This window comes from Antechinus flavipes, chromosome 2 (genome assembly GCF_016432865.1).
Source record: "Antechinus flavipes isolate AdamAnt ecotype Samford, QLD, Australia chromosome 2, AdamAnt_v2, whole genome shotgun sequence".
NCBI lineage: Eukaryota > Metazoa > Chordata > Mammalia > Dasyuromorphia > Dasyuridae > Antechinus > Antechinus flavipes.
In genome coordinates, this window is record NC_067399.1 from 171,560,402 (window position 1) to 171,569,762 (window position 9,361).

Consider the following 9,361-nt stretch of genomic DNA (forward strand, 5'->3'; position numbering starts at 1 on the left):
AAGTGAGGAATCAGTGTTGCTCTTGTCTTTACTTGACAATAAGATTAAATGTATATTTGCTAAGTGGTCTTCTCGAGTGATTTACATTAATTATACTTTCTTTGAAAATGATGTGTTATACTGGTATCTATTTATTCATTTCCCCTTTTTCTGCATTAATATTTTGTTTTAATGTCATACTGGGGTTTCCATAAAATCATAGCCTATTTATTAATTTTATTAAGTCTTCTAAATTTTCCTTAATTTTAATCTTTTCTTTAAAAAATTGCTGTTTCATGTATTGGTCAACCTGCCATCTTGGGGAAGTGGGGGGGAGGGAAAAAGTTGGAACAAAAGGATTTGCAACTGTCAATGCTGAAAAATTACTTAGGCATATAACTTGTAAATAAAAAGCTATAATAAAAAAATTGATGTTTTAATTTAACACAGACTCTGATTCAAAAATGAGCCCCTTATTAGTATTGTTTCTTTTCTGTTAGAATAAAATCAGTTTCATTTCTTGGACATTGGTACTTGTTGCATCCAGAATCAACTGATTCCAGGAATTATTTATGCTATATAGGCATGTGCTTTCTATTATATGTCTCATTGTTTTATACTTGTGAGCAACTTTTATTCTTGCTATTCTCTCTTGCATCAGAATGCGTTTAGTTTATAAAATGATAAAAACTACCTATATATCATGTACATAAGCTTTTATTAAATAGCAGTCAACATATTTTTTACTCACACTTTATGATTTGGCTTTCCCTCAAAAGCTTCTCAATAATTAGACTCATATTTCTAATGACTATTCATATATAAAATAAAATATTATTGACTAATATGTGTGTATGTGTATGTATATATTCTCCCATAGCCAAATTGAATTTATCCCAAGAATAAGAGGATAGTTCAGCTGAGGAAAATTATTGATATTATTAACAATAAAATAATAAGATCACATGATTAACAAACAAGAAGAACAAAAACTGTAGTATGCATATTACATACTATGCATAGAAGTATAGGAAATATAAATTATTTTCCTTAATGTACTCAATATCATTTACCTAAAACTAAGTTAGAATATTTCTAAAGGCCGGATAGTGAAAGCTTTCCAAATGAGATAAGACCATAAAAGGAAGCATAGTGTTCCCAGTACTATTTGGCATAATGCTAGAAATTCTGACAATTGCAATAAGACAAAGATAAATTAAGAGAATGTGGGGACTAGGCAAATAATGTCTCTTTTTAAATGATGTCAGGGTTGCCTTAAAGAGCACTACACACTCACCTCCCCCTCTGCCTCATTCCATGCCCCAAATCAAAAATATATTCAAAGAAAAGTGGCAGGCAAAATAAATACAAAAAACTCATCAGTCTTTTTGGATTTTGCTAACAAAATATATAAGGAAGATATTGAAATAGACATTCTCATTTGGAGAACTATAAAATATATTAAATATCTGGGAATTAACCTCGCAAAAAATACAAAAGAATTATGCAAATGTCACAAATATTCAAATGAATTTTATAATTGTTTAAAGGACAACCCATCCATTCCTGTTTCTATATAATTCCTGTCCAGGTACTCTCCTAAATCCATCTCAGCTGATCTACTCAAAATATTCAAGCTTTTTATCACTTTCACGTGACATTCCAACAATACTACAGAAATACCTGGACTGATTAAATGACCAAACCATCTTCTTTTTCATCCATAGGTTTCTCAAACAACATTCTTATCAATCAACAAATACACATTAAGCATCTATTATGTGCTAGGTCCTAGGATTCGTTCTGGGATTACAAATACAAAAGTGAGGCAGATCTTGTTCTCAAGGAATTTATATTCTCCTAAAGCACATGGCTTGGTGTCAGGAACACATGACTTGAAATTTGGCTTAGATACTTATATGTTTGTGATCTTGGGCAAGTCACATCCTGTTTGTCTTTGTTTCTTCATCTGTAAAGTAAGCTAGAGAAGGAAATGGTAAATCACTTCAGTATCTTCACCAAGAAAACCCTAGATGGGGTCATCAAAAGTAGGACACAGATGAAATGACTGTAAAAACAACACACAACAAGGGAGAGTACAATGTGTTAAAGTATAAGTAAATATAGGCTAGCTTCAGGGAGGGGAGCATGGTACTATCTGTGTGACCCTGCATTGTTCAGGTCACTAAACCTCTGTCTTACTTTTCTCAGTTGTAAAATAGGAATAATAATAGCACCTACTTCAAAGGATTGCTATGAAGATCAAATGAGACCATATTGGTTAAAAAAAAAAAAAAAGTACTTAGCACAGTACCTAGCATATAAGAGACTCCACATAATTACTTATTTTTTTACTTCCCTTTCCTCTAACAACTGGAAAATCAAGAAAGGCTTCTTTCTTCAGTTGAATCCCGATGGACTAGTGATTTTAAAAGGCAGAGGTAGAAATGGATAATGTCCTAGACAAAGGGCAACTACTTTTCAAATTCAAGGAGGTGGGAAATGGAATGTCACTTGGTTCTTAAAAGTTCCTTATCTGTTATATGTGCAACCTATATCTCCACTTTCCTTTTCTATATTAGTCTTATTTTAGTTCTTAGCATTCATTGACTCTCAGACAAGTAGAAATATCAGAATGTTTGTTTTAAAAAGTTGGATTTTTTTTTTTTTTAATCAGGGCAGTTTTAAATTTTCTAAAATTTTCTAAAGGCCATACTGCCTGCTCTCTAGCAGGTCTCTGAGGGTGACATAGTGGATAGAGTACTTGGCCTAAGTCAGGAGTCTTCCTGACAAGTTTAATTTTAACCTCAGACTAGCTTTATGATCCTGTGAAAGTCACAATCTCTGCCTCACTTTCTTTAATTGTAAAAGAGAATAGTAATCATGATGTAACATAGCTTCTAGGGGAGACAGCAATGATTTTGAAGCCCTCTGACCTAAGAGTGTTCTTGTTCTAATAATCCTGTCTGTCAGTAATTGTAGAGGAATATAATTATATTTCTTCCCTTAGATTTTAGGGAAGATATATTAGTGATCCTGAAGCCTTCTGACCTAAGAGTGTTCTTTTTCTAACAATCTGTCTGTCAAGAATTGTAGAAGTCCTCTACTCTAGGAATATAATAATACTTCTTCCCTTCAATTTTAGATTTCTTCCCTTAGATTCCCTTAGATATATTAGTGATCTGAGCCACTCTAACCTTTGAGTGCTATTGCTCTAACAATCTGTCTGTCAATGATTGTAAAGGTCTTCTGGCCTAAGATTAGTGCTTTTTTTTGCATATTGAATTCATTACCTCTCATTCAATTTGTAGGCTGTTCATCTGTAGATTGTTCATCTAAGGACCTCTGGAATCATGATTAATCATTGGTCTGAATTCTTTCAAAACTTTTTCTCCCCTCCTTATGATGTTGTTGTTACTATGTAAGTCACACTACAAGTTCTGTTAACTTCAGTCAATATCAGTTTGTGTCTATCTTCCCAGATTTCACTGAAACAAAACATTTTGTCATTTCTTACAGCACAATAGTATTCAATTAGTCATATATCATAATTTGTTTGACCATTCCTTGGTTGAAGGGTATTCTGTTTCCACATAATTACAAAACTAAGTCATTTTATATATATATATATGTATATATATATATATATGTATATATATATATATATATGTATATATATGTATATTATGTATATAATATAAAATTTATGTATATTTGTATATACATTATATATATTCTTTTCCCTTTTTCTTTGATTTCTTTGAATTCCTTGGTCAAAGATTAGACATGATTTTATGAATTTTTAGTCATAGTTCCAAATTTCTTTCCAGGATGATTGGCCCTATTCCCATTTCCACCAACAATGAAATCATGTTCATATTTTCCCACAATCCTTCTAACATTTGTAATTTTTCTTTTTTAAGTTATCTTTGCCAATATAATTGGGTAGAACCTCAGAATTGCTTTCATTTGTATTTTTCTAATTATTTATGATTTGGAGATTTTGTTTTGTTTTTAATATGACTATAGAAAGCTTAGATTTCTTTCTGAGAATTACCTGTTCATGTCCTTTCACCATGTGTCTATTGCAGAACGACTCATTACAAATTTGAACACATTCCATATATTTACTGAAAATGAGAAATTTGTCAGAGAAATTTGCTACAAAGATTTTTCTTCCTCCTAATAATTTCCCTTCTAATTTTAGCTTCATTTGTTTTGTTTGTTCAAAAATGATTTCTGATATTATATAATCAATTTTTATATTTTTTATTTTGTGATCTTCATTCTTTCTTGGTTATGACCTCCTCCTTTATGCATGGATCCAAAAAAAGATATTTCTTCATTGTTCTTCCAATTTATTATTTGATGTGATATTTTATATTTAAGTCAAATATCCATTCAGAACAAATGTTGATATACAGTGTAGGGTATTGGTCTAAACCTAAGTTCTTTTATATTGCTTTCTAGTTTTGTTTTGTTTTTGAAGTTTTGGTACAATGGTAGATCGTTATCTCACAAGCTGGTGTCTTTGTGTTTACTGAACCCTGGGTTATTAAGTTCTCTTCTATATATTGTATACCTACTCTGTTCCCCTAACTGTTTTCAAACCAACATGTTTTGGATAATTACTGTTTTGAAGTGTTTAAAAAATTTTATTATTTTATTATTTCCCTTGAGATTCTTGACCTTTTTGTTGTTGTTTTTCTAACTCTATAATGTAATTCTTTGGGAGTTTGATTAGTATGACACTGAGAATAAAATAATTTAGGCACTATTGTAATTTTTATTAGCCAAACACTTCTGAATGTTTAAGATTCTTTTTAGATTCTCTGAAATGTTATGGGATTAATGAAACTAATGTGAGGTGAACCACAAACATAAACATTTAGAACTCTTCTCTATCCATGGGGAATTTCTTTTCAACTGAGGCTAAACAAGAATTCATTCACGATAGCCACAATTGTGTGTGGGGGGAGGGGATAAGTATGGTTTCTTTCTTTTCATGTGTCAATTGCCTTTTGGCTATTATCATTGTCTGAAAAAGTTTTTATTTTTTCTGTTTTTTTCTTAATATGTTGTGTCGTTTTTATTCATACAAGAGAGCTATATGGAAGCTGTTGGAGGAGAGCCTTTCAAGTGGTTTTTTTTTTTTTTCAAATTAAATTTTTTAAAGTAATCAACAAAAATATGGAGAGATCTTGTATTTTTAACATATTTCTGTCTTTTGCATAATTATAATGATATGGTCTACTGTGGAAAATTATTTCTTAAAGTTAATTTGTTCTCTACTAATACTTTCTTTGATGATGTTTTTTATTGTATGTGAAGATGAATCTCATTTAAAAAGTTGTGTAGATAAGAAAGTATTCTATAAGTAAGTATTTCTTGATGTTCTCTTGGTTATCCTTTTTGGTATTAAGGTGTAGGCTTCTATTTTCAGACCAATGACATTTTCCCCTGCTTTAGTTATTTTGTAAATTGGTCTCTGAAGACCCTCAAATTGTGTCATATCACATCTGTCTACTTGGTATAATAAAGGTAGTTTTCCTGTCTTTGTTCTCTTTAGTACCGTTTACTTCCTTCTATATACATAGAGATAAGCGTGACTGGAATTTTTATGTTAAAGTTCAAGAATGAGAGCGTTGTTCATGATAGAGAATAAAATCTTGTAAGCATCTTTGCAGATCTTTTCTTTTTTCTCCTGCTTGGTTTCCTCCTTATATTTCATCCTTGAAGGTCTTTCAGATAAACTTTCTTAGTTGAGCTTCTTGTCAATCTCCATTTAAACTGTTTTTACTCTCTATGGGTTCTTTCTGTTTTGTAGGACAATATAATTCACAATTTTTCTTTATTGTTCTCCATAATATTTTATAAGCAAGTTTGTATTCTAAATCAGTATTGCCCTTGGCTTTTATCCCTCTAATTTTGGCAAATAGATGAAGTGTTTGCTGATGAAGGCACTTTTAAAATATTTTGGCTTCCTTCTTTTGGAAGTAGCTTTCCATCAGCTTAATTTCTGCATGAAATTATTATAGTTTACACCAAACTCTTTCTTTTATCCCTTTTGAGTTTTCCATTATCAATAGTTTTCATAAGACAGAACTGAATCATTTCCATTGAATTACATATCTTTAAAAATATTTTTATTCTTTTTTTTCATTTTGCTCTAATAAGTTTATGGTGTGACTATATGTAGACATGAAATTCAGAAATGACTCCAATGTCAGTAGTAAACTATTTCCTATCTGATAACATATAATTAAACATTTCTGTGATGTTATTTAGTTCTTGCTGAGGTTTAGAGCCTACTAATTCTTAAAAAAAAAAAAAAAATCATGATATGTAGGCCTGAAAGTCCTCTATGATATATCTCTGATTTCCCTCAGTTCTTAGGTATGTTTTCCAATTATATCTCATTCTCATTATCAGTTCCTATCTTTGCATTGGAATCACCAATTATCAAATTTTATTACATAGTGATCTAATTTAGAGGATCTTATGGGTTTTGGCTTGTCTTTTCTTTCTGCCACAGAAGGAGCTTGAACTGAAATTTTCATGGTAGGCCTTTTTGTAAGTTTCATGAGAACAATACAAATTAAACAAACATACCATGAAATGATATTTCTTGTTTTCTTCAACATGGTTGCTCTTCTAAAAATCACCACTGTGTCATCAATTCATTTCACTTTGATATACTTCTGACCTCTGGTTTTAGTGAAAATAGGAAAAATGTTAGGTCTTCTAGCAGCATGTTCACTCGCTGGGCATTGTATGAGAATCTCACATTTATAATACCAAAAATCGTATTCTAATTTATAATTGATTTTGAAACCCTGTGACTTAATATTCAATGGTCCCTTTCATACTATTCTTCCATTATAACTGAAGAACAAAAAAAAGGGCCACAGGAAAAAAGGTCATTTAAAATTTATCTTTATTCTATCAGTTATCATGAACAAAGAATCTATGATCAAATAACCACTATATGATAATGGACTTTTACTGCTATGAAAGCAAGAAAGATAGTGTGCTTGTATATGTGTATGTGTCTATGTATGTGTGTAAATATGCTTAATATCATTCATAATAAGAATATGGAAACACATATGTTTATAGTAATTGGAGAATAGTTGAACAAACTGTGGTATGTGATTATATTAGAATAATAAGCATGAGAAGAAATGATGACTAAGAGAAATATACTAAGACATGTAAGAGGTAAGGCAAAGTGATGGAAATAAGATCAGAAAATAGTATATACAATATCTATATCAATATAAATCAACTCAATAATAAGATGCAAAAAAATTAGATAAAATACAACAGAAAATATTGGTCCCTTGCTATCAGAATTAAAATTTGTATTATTTTTGCTGATAGTTGGTTATAGAAATGGTAGAAATTTTCACAGTCCTGATCATCCTGTTGGATTTTGTTTTGTTTTGTGTTGTACTTGCCTTTGGTGAATACATTTTGTAAAGCATTCTTATTTGGGAGTTTGCTGGAAATTGATTTTGAAAGAAATGAATACATAAAATATGAAGATACAATGAATATAAGTCTTTCTTTGGATTTGATTCTCAAAAGAGAAAAACTAGTTGATTGATTGACAATGATATAAACCTCAGGAAAAAGCAATCACTTTATTGGAATTTGTGATTGAAGAGGAAAGGAAATCCTGGAACAGTTTGACATGGGTTTTACATTTTTGAAAAGTAAGCTTCAAAGAAAGAATGAAAAGGATCCTATGGATTAATATTATATAGAGAAATTGAGGCCAGGAGAGATGGGATACTATCAAGCATGAAGTTTTGAAAACATCAAGAGAAATAATTCCAATGAAGAAGAAAAGAGGGTTGCCTAAAAAGAAAAATGCACAAAAAACTCTCTCTTTCTCTGTCTCTCTCATTTTCTTTGTCTCTCTCTCTCCTACACACCCATCCACACCCATCCCAACACACACACACACACACACACACACACACACACACACGTGTGTGCACATGCTCCCTTAATATTTAAAAAAAAGATATAGAGAGAAGATGGAAGCAAGAGTAGGTAATGGAAGATGAACGCAAAAACATGGTCTGAGTATTATAAGAATAGCACAAGAATTAATCTGAGGCTGGCATTTCTCACAACCTGGTAATATTTCACAATGTTCATGTACCATCATTTTGAAACTCATTCCTTGTTCATTGGGAACCAAGTTTGTCAAACTTTCATTTTTCAGATGAGGCAACTGAGGTAAAGAAAGGGGAAAAGAGTGACCTAAAGCCACAAGGAAAATAACTAACCAATCCAAGGGTTGAATCCAACATCCTTTCACCCTAAATCTATCAGTTTCCTCATAGTATCTAGCTACCTTTAAGGAACCTAAAAGTTGATTATTTTGATTTTTAATTACGACTTCCTTAAAGCTGCTAACTTTGAAGTTGATATATTCTCAGAGACATTTCTTGAATTTGTTAGAGCAATGGGCTAAATATTTCACACCTTTGAACACAAATTGAGTGTTATTATTTAATTTGCTGATTTGATGATTAGAGTTGCCATGTCTATTTGTTACATGTATAGGTGAAAATCCCAGAGGGGTGCCTGTCTGGAGTAACCAATTAATTAAATTTAGTGATTGCAAAGGTCACACAACAAATAAGCACTACTCTAATAAGAACAGGGTGGTGGCAGCATGTATTAGCTTCATATATCAAATTCACACTTATTGGTTGGCATTCAGTAATTGTATTCAGGACAGAATCAAAGAAGTGCTAAGAAACTCCATACAAATAAGCTCAGTCCTTACTTCTGCCTTTCTTGAAAAATGAAATATCAGAGACAACTTTGAAAGTACATCAATGAACAAAGTCTGTGTAGCTATGTCATGGCTTGGGGTTTCTTGTCCTTCTGATATCTCTGAGTGACTAATCAGCTACACAGAATTAGTAACTGGGACATAAAGAAGTCTCATGAAATGTGACATGAAATGTTTAGAAAGTAGCAGTTCGATTGATCATCAAAGAAAGCCAAGAATTCTAAGAGAAGGAGGAAATGAAAGAATAAATTCTATGAAGAATAGCCTATTCAAAGGCATGGATGCAGGAGTTAGGATGCCAGCCTCCCAGAACAGCAAGAAAGTTAGTTGCAATAACAAATGCTCAACACATAGAAATTTAATTTCTTAGCCCCAAAGTATTCTGAAAGTCAAACACATTCTATTTTTTAAAAACCATCTCTCAAATTAAAAAGTTTCCTTATTCCAAGTAAGCACAATCTTTTCGAAATGATGTCATTTATTTAATGTACAAATCTCGTTGCTTCTGAAAAGTTCACCAGATTTAATTAGGGCAAATTATTCTTGCACATATACTAAACTTCCTCC